Source organism: Eretmochelys imbricata, chromosome 2, assembly GCF_965152235.1.
Source record: "Eretmochelys imbricata isolate rEreImb1 chromosome 2, rEreImb1.hap1, whole genome shotgun sequence".
NCBI lineage: Eukaryota > Metazoa > Chordata > Testudines > Cheloniidae > Eretmochelys > Eretmochelys imbricata.
Genome location: NC_135573.1, coordinates 269,029,935 through 269,042,513, shown reverse-complemented (window position 1 = coordinate 269,042,513; position 12,579 = coordinate 269,029,935).

Sequence of the window (12,579 nt, the reverse complement as noted above, 5' to 3'; positions counted from 1 at the left end):
TCGCTCTGGGGCTGAGGGGGCAGGGGCTGGGGTGTTGCTCTGGGGCTGAGGAAAGCGGGGGTGCACTGGGGCTGAGGGGCCAGGGAAGGGGGGGGTGCTCTGAGGCTGAGGGAAGAGGGTGGGGGGTGTCGCTCTGGGGCTGAGGGGGCAGGGGCTGGGGTGTTGCTCTGGGGCTGAGGAAAGCGGGGGTGCACTGGGGCTGAGGGGCCAGGGAAGGGGGGGGTGCTCTGAGGCTGAGGGAAGAGGGTGGGGGGTGTCGCTCTGGGGCTGAGGGGGCAGGGGCTGGGGTGTTGCTCTGGGGCTGAGGAAAGGGGGGGTGCACTGGGGCTGAGGGGCCAGGGAAGGGGGGGGTGCTCTGAGGCTGAGGGAAGAGGGTGGGGGGTGTCGCTCTGGGGCTGAGGAAAGGGGGGGTGCACTGGGGCTGAGGGGCCAGGGAAGGGGGGGGGTGCTCTGAGACTGAGGGAAGAGGGTGTGGGGTGTCGCTCTGGGGCTGAGGAAAGGGGGGGTGCACTGGGGCTGAGGGGCCAGGGAAGGGGGGGGTGCTCTGAGACTGAGGGAAGAGGGTGGGGGGTGTCGCTCTGGGGCTGAGGGGCCAGGGGCGGGGGTGTTGCTCTGGGGCTGAGGGAAGGGGATGGGGGGGTAGCTCTCTGGGGTTGAGGGCACAGGAGAGGGGGTGTCGCTCTGGGGCTGAAGGAAGGGGTGGGGGGTGGCACTCTGGGGGGGAGGGGCTGAGGAGGGGGCAGGGTGGGGCTCGGGCTGAGGGTGCAGGGGGTGTTGCTCTGGGGCTGAGGAAAGGGGGGGTGCTCTGAGGCTGAGGGAAGAGGGTGGGGGTGGCTCTCTGGGGGTGAGGGGGGCTGGGGAGGGGGCAGCGCACTGTGGCTGGGGGGGCAGTGGGGGGCACTCTGGGTCTGAGGGAAGGGGATGGGGGTGTGCACTGGGGCTGAGGGGCCAGGGAAGGGGGGGGTGCTCTGAGGTTGAGGGGAGGGGGAGGCGAAGCCTCTGAAATCCAGCGGGAGTAAGGAAGGGGCTGATCCAGGCCTGTGTGGGATGCGCGGGGTCAGGGGCTGGGGCAGTTGATGTAGGGCGAGGCCTGATGGACCCCTCGGCTCACAGGGGCTGCAGCCCAGCCCAGGCCTAGACTGGCTGGAAGACCCACTGCATGAGAAAGGTTTCATTCTCGGGGTGAGCTGGGGGGCCAGGAGAGGGGGGCCTGGGGATTTGGAGGGATGGGGCAACGAGCCCATTGCTGACAGTGGGAAATCGCCAGCTCCGGTACGGGTGGGTACTGCTGACTTATTGAACGCTGTGACTGTGAACGAGTGACCTCCTTACCCGTGCTCTGACCAGCCCCCGGCTCTCACGCGACCCCACGGGGACTGGGAGCAAAGCCGCCCTTGTTTCCGGGAGCCCTTCTGGAGGGCACCCGCCCCGCGACACTGCCCACGTGGCTCCAGTGGTTGGCGCACCGCCTGCGGGGGGCGTGAGTCGCATAGCTACCAGCGCTGACTAGGGGCTGTGGGGCCCGGCTCGCGTGGGATCAGGCTGGCACAGGGCCCGAGCAGTCCGTGACAGCAGGTTACTGCACAGAATGACACCTGGCAATGACACTTCCTTGTGCACACAGCCCGTGGCATGGTCCAGCTGCAGCCGGGCAAACCTTTCCTACCGCAGGCTTGGCCCGCAGGGACCAGACTGAAAAACGCGATTGGAGGCGCGTCCTGCTGGAGGCCCCCAGCCCGCAGAGCCTGTGGGCTCCTGCACAATCAAAACTCAGCCTACATACGCACAAAAGAGTCGAGCCGCCCACCTGCCTCCGGGGGGGGTCACTTACTCTTGCCTACCCGCTGGGGTGCGGGAGCTGCCATCCCCTACCCTGTCACTCACCTGCCTCCCTCCTCATCCTGTGTGCCCATGACCCCACCCTGTCTCCTGCACCTCTTGCATCCCCTCTTCCTGCTCCCGGACAGTCTCCTGTATCCTGCCTCCTACCGTCACCTGCTACTTTCTCATCTGTCTCCTGCCCCTTCTGTGCCCCATACTCGCATATACCCCCACTGGCTTTCTCTGTCCCATCTCCTCACTGCCTGCCTGTGGCACCCTGAGTACAACTAATTACGTGGCTGGCTTTGGCCCCGCTGACATCACTGGGAGATGGATGCTTTGGGTGAGGGGAAAATACATTTCTGCCATCCATCACGAGCCCCCGAGACGCGCCTTTAAAAATAAAGAACACTGAAAATCTTGAGACGTGCAGTGACATCGCAGGAAGGGGCAGCTCTCAGACAAGCTGGGCCCAGGCTGACCTGTCCATGCGGCTCCCAGGGCCACGAGCCCAGCCGGCTGCCCCCCAGCGCCTCCCTACGCACTAGCTGGATGGGCTGCCAAAGGCAGTGCCCAGACCTGTGCAGGGTGGGGGCACCTGGTCCGTGACAAAGGCTCCGGCACACGACAGTAGTGCAAATACAGTCCTAATGCAGCCCTCGGGGCCACAGTGCTGGGCGTCAGACGGCCCTGAGAGGAGACCGCGCCCTTAGAACCTGCTGTGGGTCTGCTAGACAAAGTCACGGCTTTCCTTTCGATTTCACTGCCTCGCTGTAAGGGAGCCGTTAAAAATACCCAAGTCCTGCGATGCCTTTCTCTGCTCCCCCGTCAGACAAGTTGTGTGTCTATTTCTCCCCCGCCCCTCGCTGATCTGCTCCTGTCTTCTCTGTGGTGCGCAGGGGAAGCAGCTGTGCCCCAGAGCCCTAGGCCCTCTGGTCGACACTACAAAGTTAGGGCGACGCACGTCAACTTGTGGCAACCTCTCCGTGCATGTGGCTCCAGCCGAGGTAAGTGCCCTGTTCCAGACACAGTAACGCCCCCCCCCCCCCCGAATGGCGTAGAGCCATGGGCAACCGCCTGAGGTTCACACAGCGTGAACGCAGACACTGCACAACTTGTGTTGGCCCCAATGCTCCTCCAGCAGCTGTCCCCGAATGCCCCATTCCCTGCAACAGTGACTGCTCTGGTCACCGTTTTAAATGCCACGGCCCAGGGGTCACAGAGACCAGGCGTGAGGCCTCTCCCCTGAAAAACCCTCTGCGGGTTTTTGAAATGCTTTTTCCTGATTGCCCACCGTGGCGACACAGCTAGCAGCTCTCCTTCGCTGGGTGCCTCTGCCCAGCTGACCCTGCCGGGCCCCTGCACGCCGAGGGGCACCAGCCGTGCGCCTGCCTGCCGGAGACAGGAAGCATTGGAACTCCTGGGCCTGTGGGGAGAGGAGCTTGTGCAAATGCAGCGATGCACCGGCCGTAGAAACGTGGCCACCTGCGAGCAGGTTGCACCAGGGCTGCAGCAAAGGGGTACAGCCAGGATCAGCTGCAGCGCTCTGTGCACGCCCAGGAACACCACACGGCCAGGGAGCACACCAATAGTTCCGGTGCTGCGCCACAGACATGCCACCTCTGCCGTGAACTGCAGGGCGTCCTTTGATCGGCACCCCCCAGCTCATTGTGGGAAGCTTGGAGGAGCCTGTGACAGAGGCCCCATGCCATCAACACCAGCGAAGAGGACGGGGAGACGTGGCAGGCGACTGCAGCCATGCCATGAGCCTGGATCTGTTGGAGACTCCACCACGGTTTAGCCCAGCAGTCCCCAAATGTCTGAGGGTCACGCGCCCCCCTTACCCCTGTCTGTGCCCCTTGCCCCCCCGAGCCGGAAAAATTGGAAAGAGTCCAGCGGAGGACAACAAAAATGATTAGGGGACTGGAACACATGACTTATGAGGAGAGGCTGAGGGAACTGGGGATGTTTAGTCTGCGGAAGAGAAGAATGAGGGGGGATTTGATAGCTGCTTTCAACTACCTGAAAGGGGGTTCCAAAGAGGATGGATCTAGACTGTTCTCAGTGGGAGCAGATGACAGAACAAGGAGTAATGGTCTCAAGTTGCAGTGGGGGAGGTTTAGATTGGATATTAGGAAAAACTTTTTCACTAGGAGGGTGGTGAAACACTGGAATGAGTTACCTAGGGTGATGATTTAATTGGGGATTGGTCCTGCTTTGAGCAGGGGGTGGGACTAGATGACCTCCTGAGGTCCCTTCCAACTCTGATATTCTATGATTCTATGACTCCAGGGGTGAGGGGTGTGGACAGGGGTAAGGGGGCTGAGGCTAGGGCCACACAGCTGGGGGTGAGAGTGGGGCAGGGAGTGGGGCCACAGCCGGGCTGCGGTGGGGGCTGGCAGGCAGGCTGGCAGCCAGGTGCGGCTCAGCTCCTGGCCTTGCCCCCAGCCTCGGCCCCAGGCCAGGAATGGAGCTGCGGCCAGTGGTTGAGGCTTGGAGCTGGCACGGGGCTGAGAGCAGAGCTGTACCAAGGCTGGGGATGGGGCCAGGCCCAGGGCCAGGAGCCAAGGACACAGTTGGGGGCCAGACTGGAGCAGAGCTGGGGGCGAGGAGGGGCTGGGTGATGCTTCTTCCCTGCCCCCGTGGGGACTAGTCTGGGCCCCACCGCGTTCCTCTGTGCCACCTGAGGGGGGGGGCCCCCCACACTTTGGGGACCTCTGGTTTAGCCTGTCCCACCATGCAAGCGCGGACGAGCCCGATGGAGGGGAAGGGAACTTGGGTACGTGTGTCCATGCACTTTTCTTTGCACTGTTACATTTAAAGATGGCGCCCGGCCCAGCTCCAAGTTCACAAGACAAAGTGTTCAATGTTTCGTTGTTTTCCTCGTAGGGGCAGAGGCAGAGCGACCACACACAGAGGGAGAGTTGGCATCTGCCGTTCATTCCCCTGTTGAGTCAGGTGTGGGGGCCCACGTGGAACACTTTGGGTATGTGCCCAGGGCTGCCCCGTTTAGAATCATAGAATCATAGAATATCAGGGTTGGAAGGGACCCCAGAAGGTCATCTAGTCCAACCCCGTGCTCGAAGCAGGACCAATTCCCAGTTAAATCATCCCAGCCAGGGCTTTGTCAAGCCTGACCTTAAAAACCTCTAAGGAAGGAGATTCTACCACCTCCCTAGGCAACGCATTCCAGTGTTTCACCACCCTCATAGTGAAAAAGTTTTTCCTAATATCCAATCTAAACCTCCCCCACTGCAACTTGAGACCATTACTCCTCGTTCTGTCATCTGCTACCATTGAGAACAGTCTAGAGCCATCCTCTTTGGAACCCCCTTTCAGGTAGTTGAAAGCAGCTATCAAATCCCCCCTCATTCTTCTCTTCTGCAGGCTAAACAATCCCAGCTCCCTCAGCCTCTCCTCATAAGTCATGTGTTCTAGACCCCTAATCATTTTTGTTGCCCTTCGCTGGACTCTCTCCAAGTTATCCACATCCTTCTTGTAGCGTGGGGCCCAAAACTGGACACAATACTCCAGATGAGGCCTCACCAATGTCGAATAGAGGGGAACGATCACATCCCTCGATCTGCTCGCTATGCCCCTACTTATACATCCCAAAATGCCATTGGCCTTCTTGGCAACAAGGGCACACTGCTGGCTCATATCCAGCTTCTTGTCCACTGTCACCCCTAGGTGCTTTTCCGCAGAACTGCTGCCTAGCCATTCGGCCCCTAGTCTGTAGCGGTGCATTGGATTCTTCCGTCCTAAGTGCAGGACCCTGCACTTATCCTTATTGAACCTCATCAGATTTCTTTTGGCCCAATCCTCCAATTTGTCTAGGTCCTTCTGTATCCTATCCCTGCCCTCCAGCGTATCTACCACTCCTCCCAGTTTAGTATCATCCGCAAATTTGCTGAGAGTGCAATCTACACCATCCTCCAGATCATTTATGAAGATATTGAACAAAACCAGCCCTAGGACCGACCCCTGGGGCACTCCACTTGACACCGGCTGCCAACTAGACATGGAGCCATTGATCACTACCCGTTGAGCCCGACAATCTAGCCAGCTTTCTACCCACCTTATAGTGCATTCATCCAGCCCATACTTCCTTAACTTGCTGACAAGAATACTGTGGGAGACCGTGTCAAAAGCTTCGCTAAAGTCAAGAAACAATACATCCACTGCTTTCCCTTCATCCACAGAACCAGTAATCTCATCATAAAAGGCGATTAGATTAGTCAGGCATGACCTTCCCTTGGTGAATCCATGCTGACTGTTCCTGATCACTTTCCTCTCATGCAAGTGCTTCAGGATTGATTCTTTGAGGACCTGCTTCATGATTTTTCCAGGGACTGAGGTGAGGCTGACTGGCCTGTAGTTCCCAGGATCCTCCTTCTTCCCTTTTTTAAAGATTGGCACTACATTAGCCTTTTTCCAGTCATCCGGGACTTCCCCTGTTCGCCACGAGTTTTCAAAGATAATGGCCAATGGCTCTGCAATCACAGCCGCCAATTCCTTCAGCACTCTCGGATGCAACTTGTCCGGCCCCATGGACTTGTGCACGTCCAGCTTTTCTAAATAGTCCCTAACCACCTCTATCTCCACAGAGGGCTGGCCATCTCTTCCCCATTTTGTGATGCCCAGCGCAGCAGTCTGGGAGCTGACCTTGTTAGTGAAGACAGAGGCAAAAAAAGCATTGAGTACATTAGCTTTTTCCACATCCTCTGTCACTAGGTTGCCTCCCTCATTCAGTAAGGGGCCCACACTTTCCTTGGCTTTCTTCTTGTTGCCAACATGCCTGAAGAAACCCTTCTTGTTACTCTTGACATCTCTTGCTAGCTGCAGCTCCAGGTGCGATTTGGCCCTCCTGATATCATTCCTACATGCCCGGGCAATATTTTTATACTCTTCCCTGGTCATATGTCCAACCTTCCACTTCTTGTAAGCTTCTTTTTTATGTTTAAGATCCGCTAGGATTTCACCATTAAGCCAAGCTGGTCGCCTGCCATATTTACTATTCTTTCGACTCATCGGGATGGTTTGTCCCTGTAACCTCAACAGGGATTCCTTGAAATACAGCCAGCTCTCCTGGACTCCTTTCCCCTTCAAGTTAGTCCCCCAGGGGATCCTGGCCATCCGTTCCCTGAGGGAGTCGAAGTCTGCTTTATCCTCCTCAGGGAGACTGATGACACATCCATGGAGATGCTCTGCAGTCCTGTCCCGGAGGTTTCCAGGGTTGGCTGCTGTATTTCTTCCTCTGCGTAGAACACTTTCCTGTGCCACTCTGCGATGAGTCCAGCTGACGGGGAGATGACGGCAGTACCCAGACAAGCAGCATACGGTCCCAGGCGGCTTAGGGGGCCAGTAGCAGCTATGCTCTGTGACCCTCAAGGGTGAGTTATCAGCTAAAATCACCATTTTCTGTGGGAAATCGCGCCAGTACTCAGTGACATTGCCCTGAGCTCGTACCCATCAAATAGGGACCAACATCTTATAGCTTCACGCAACAGAAACTCTTTCCCCCCTCGCCCTGATGGGCCGTACTCACAAGGGCTGGGGCCGAAGAGCCATGCTGGGCCGAGGGGCTCTAGAGCTGAAGTGGAGCATTTCTAATTAAGAGTGTTTCTGGGAAAAAGGGAAGGGAGTTCTGAAGCTTTTCTTTCCCTTTCGACTGTAAATCCAAGGTCCATCTGGCTGTTTCTATCAGCAGCTTCTGGTGGGGCAGCTTTAAAGGATGCCCTCACCACACCCACAGAACATCTGACCCTCGTGAGGAGAAAGAAGAGAACCAGGGAGAACATGTTCTGTGAGATCCTGCAAGCTAGAGCTGCACTGGCGGGCTGATATGACCAACAGCCTGGAGAAGGACGGAGTGGCCAAGAGAAAGGCCCAGCAGGACACGGAGTGGGAAATGCACCAGGACAATGGATCATCTCAGGCAGCTAACTCAAATGCTGCAGACCCTGGCTGACCTACAGGTCCAAAAATCCCACTTTTGCAGTCCTTGGAGGACTCCATGGTCGCTGCTCCCTACACCTGCCAACATACCACGTGACAACCACTCCACACCACGCCACACTGGGGGACAGCAAGGAATACCAGTTTGACATACACTGACCTGAGAGAACCACGGCTAGTGTATGAGTAGCCACAATGGGCTGCCTTTGTGTACTCAAATAGATGTAAAAGTTCATTCCTTTCCGCTTTCAAATTTTCACCCCGTTAAGCTATGTTACATTTGTATAATGTCGCCTGTGGGGTTTTTGTGACCATTGACTTTCTGCACAGTGCACTGTTTTCCCCCCACTTGTTAAAAGTTCTATTTTTGGCAAATCAAATGATCTTCTAGTTCCCAGCAAATATTGCAGACTGGTAGCCAAAGCAAGCTGTACTTGTAAACACACACCAAGCACCACAACATTCATACTTCAGGAAAACACCCAGACAGATTTATAAATGTACCACAAGCCCTGCACAAAGCTCTAGGCCCAACAAACACACACTCCCAGGGCTGACCATTCAAGTGCTCTTTCAAAACCTCCCTCCACCGCCTAACTCCACCTTGGGCTCATGTAATGGCCCTTGTCTCTGGCTGTTCAAAGTCAGCGGCCAGCCACTCCACCCCAACCCTGACAGAAGCTTTTCTCCCTTTACCTCACAGATCTTGCCAAGAAGGCCAATGGCATTTTGGGATGTATAAGTAGGGGCATTGCCAGCAGATCGAGGGATGTGATCGTTCCCCTCTATTCGACATTGGTGAGGCCTCATCTGGAGTGCTGTGTCCAGGGCCCCACACTACAAGAAGGATGTGAAAAAATTGGAAAGCGTCCAGCGGAGGGCAACAAAAATGATTAGGGGTCTGGAACACATGGCTTATGAGGAGAGGCTGAGGGAACTGGGATTGTTTAGTCTGCAGAAGAGAAGAGTGAGGGGGGGTTTGATAGCTGCTTTCAACTACCTGAAAGGGGTTCCAAAGAGGATGGATCTAGACTGTTCTCAGTGGTGGCAGATGACAGAACAAGGAGTAATGGTCTCAAGTTGCAGTGGGGGAGGTTTAGGTTGGATATTAGGAAAAACTTTTTCACTCGGAGGGTGGTGAAGCACTGGAATGCGTTACCTAGGGTGGTGGTGGAATCTCCTATCTTAGAAGTTTTTAAGGTCAGGCTTGACAAAGCCCTGGCTGGGATTATTTAGTTGTGGGTTGGTCCTGCTTTGAGCAGGGGGTTGGACTAGTCGACCTCCTGAGGTCCCTTCCAACCCTGATATTCTAGGATTCTATGATCTTATGCAGGACAAAACAGGCAGCTATAACCATTGGGATGTTTTTCTCACTAAGATCTAATCAAGTTAGTAAACTCCAGCAAGCGTCCCTTCACTCTACCAAGGAGACATTCAACATTCAATGCATCTCCTGAGCCAGTTGCTGAATCTTCCCTTGGTGCTGTCAAGGTGGCTGGTGTACAGCTCCATAAGGCAGGGCAGGCTGGGTCTCCAGAAATCATTACTGGCATTTCACGATCGCTAATGGTGATCTGCTGGCTAGGAGAGAATGTCCCTGTGTGCAGCTTTCGGAACAGCCCTGTGTTATTAAAGATGCAAGCATCATACACTTCCCCCGGCCAGCTACAGTGATGTTGGTGAAGTCTCCTGATGATCCACCAATATTTGCATAAACCATAGAAAACTAGCCCTTTCTGTTGCTGTACTCTGTGGCAAGGTGGGATGGTGCCAACATAGGGACGTGTGTCATCTATCACCCCACCGTGTTTCAGGAACCCAATTACTGCAAATCCATCCACTATTTCCTGCACATTGCTGAGGGTCACCGTCCTGCATAGCAGAAGATGATTGATGGCCCTGCACACTTGCATGACAACAGCTCCCACTGTGGATTTGCCAACTCCAAAATGATTTCCCACTGACCAGCATTCCGGCATTGGAAGCTGCCTGTGTGTGATCACCATTTACTTTTTCATTGTCAGTACAGTTCTCATGCTGGTGTCATTGTGCTGGAGGGCTGGGGTGAACTTGGCACACACGGCCAGGAACGTGGCCTTTTGAATCCGAAAGTTCTGCAGCCCCTGCTCATCCCAAAACTGCATTACGATGTGATCCCTCCAGTTAGGGCTCAGAAGCATCGCTCCACCAAGGGCAGCTGCTCTGTGCATGCCACCAGCAACCCTGAATTGTTTTTTGCGAAGTACCTCAGGAAACTGTCCTTAAAGATGGCATCACGTCCCCTGTTGCGGACCTTCCTGTGAGTCTGCAAATACAGGAGTATTGTGCATCCTGGAGCTGCAATGTTCATAAGAATAGTGCAGAGTTTTGCATTCTCTGTGCTTCGCTAAGAGGTGGCAGGCACTGAAAAGTGCTGTACAGGCTTGTGGGATTTTTTTTAAATGGTGCAAAAATTATGGACTATGGATTTCATTATGGGATGGAGAAGTTGCATGCTGGAAACCTGATCTCTAGCACCCAGAGCTCTCTGGGCAAGTCATTACTATCCCACAACACTGTGAACATTCCCCCAAAGCCATTATCCTGGAAGGTGGCGTGTGGCATGCTGGGATACCTACCTGTGGTGCACTGCGCTTGACACTGACTCAAGGACCCCTGTGGAGTCCACACAGTGCCAATGCAAGCAGCCACGCAGGCAGACAATGGTGGCTGTAGGCCGATGTAACTTGGACAAACCAGTTTGTAGTGCAGACATGGCCCAGTAAAACCCAGTTTCGTCCCCAAAGATTTCATAATCTAAATAGCCAAGACAAAGTGCAGGAGAAAGGATTTTTTCCCATTTCCACCCTGAATTGCCTCCACTTGCTTTGTGCTTTTCAAACATCAGGTACCAGCTTTGGGAGGCTCAGCCTATGCAATGTTTGAAGGACTCAGGGAAGCTTCATTCAGGTGTAGCGTTGCCTCATCCTAGATCTCGGCTTTTGGTTTAAACTCTAGAATCTTTATTAACTGATGCTGTACTTACAGATTAATCAAGTTAAGGCCAGGCAGGACTATAAAATCATCGAGACCAACCACCTGTATATCCCAGGCCCTTAAATTTCACCCAGTTACCCCTACATTGAGCCCAGTAACTTGTGTTTGACTAAAGCAAACTTCCAGAAATGCCTCCAGTCTTGATTAGAAAACATGAAGAGCTGGAGAATCCACCACTGGCCTTGGGAGTTGGTTCCAATGGTTAATCACCCTTATTTAAAACATTGTGCCTTATTTCCAATTTGAATTTGTCTGGCTTCAGCTTCCAGGCATTGGTTCTTGCCCTGCCCTTCTCTGCTGGATTAAAGAGCCTGTCAGTACTTGGTATTTTCTCCTTGTGAAGGTCCTTAGACACGGAGATCAAGTCACCTCTCAATCTTTTTGGTAAGCTAAACAGATGGAGCTCATGGAGTCTCTCCCTGCAAGGCATTTTCTCCAGCACTCAGATCAGGTTTGTGGCTGTCTCCTGCACCCTCTCCAATTGTTCTACATCTTTTAAAAAATACGGACACCAGAACTGTCCACAGGATTCCAGTTTCAGTCTCACCAGGGCTGTGTACAGAGGCCAAATCACCTCCTCACGCCTCCTGTTTATACATCCAAGGATCACATTAGCCCCTTTTGCCTCCGTCACACTGGGAGCTCATAGCCAATCACCTGTCCACTCTCAGCCCTAGACCCTTTCCAGAGTCACTGCTTCCCAGAAGCCAGTCCCCCAGTCTGGAGGGCGAGCCAGCATTTCTTTTTCCTACAACTATCACTTTATATTTGGCCATCTTAAAACGCATTTTGTTTGACTGGGCCCAGCTTGCCCAGTGATTCTGTATTGCTGTCCTCTCATCATCAGTTGCCATGCCACCACATGGTGTCACCTGCAAATGTTATGAGTGGTGATTTTATATTGACTGCCCGATCACTGCTGAAAATATTGAATAGCAACAACCCTAGTACCAGTTCCTCCAGAACGGCATTAGAAACATCCCCATTCAAAGATTCCTCATTGGCAAGTACTTTTTGAGATCTGTTAACTGGCCAGCTCTTAATCCATCTAATGTGTGCTTCCCTGATACTGTACAGTGCTCGTTTTTAATCGGCATGTGTGGTACTATGTGAAATGCCGCACGAACGGCTATTTTATCTGTTACACTCGCACCTGACAGAGATTTTGACTTTTCCTCCTTAACTTTTTCTTTCCTCTTTATTTAGAAATATAGAGAAGAACAAACGAGCAAAGAAGCAAAAAAGAGCCAAAGATTAAATAAAGTAATCAACAGGCATAAATTATGCATACAGAATAGCCAAATACATGTGAGACATGGATGCCATGATTACCTTATATATATAGACAACCCTTATTTTCTTTTGCATGTTTACCATGTGTTTCATTATTAGTACACACTGAGTAACGAAGCCTAAAACACGAAAAGTACCTGCACCATAGCGGGCTCAGAAATATTACTCGGTATATAAGACAGAGCCAACAGCCGCTCCAGGCCCAGATCTTGCTAGAATTTCCAAGCATCAAGTATGGCTGTATCTTCTTGAGGTCTGTCTGTCTTTGAATGTGCCATATGACTGTAGTACAGTCTAAGGCTGTAGTCATCATACTCCCATGGCCACCCAGTGCTGCGTTATCCAGTTGGAGAGCATGCCATTTTACATCCCATAATACTGTGTCCCTTTCAGATTTTGTTAGGATAATCTCTCTTAATGTTTGAGTGTTTTGCACGCTATACAAAGTTACCAGTCTGTACCTACATAGTC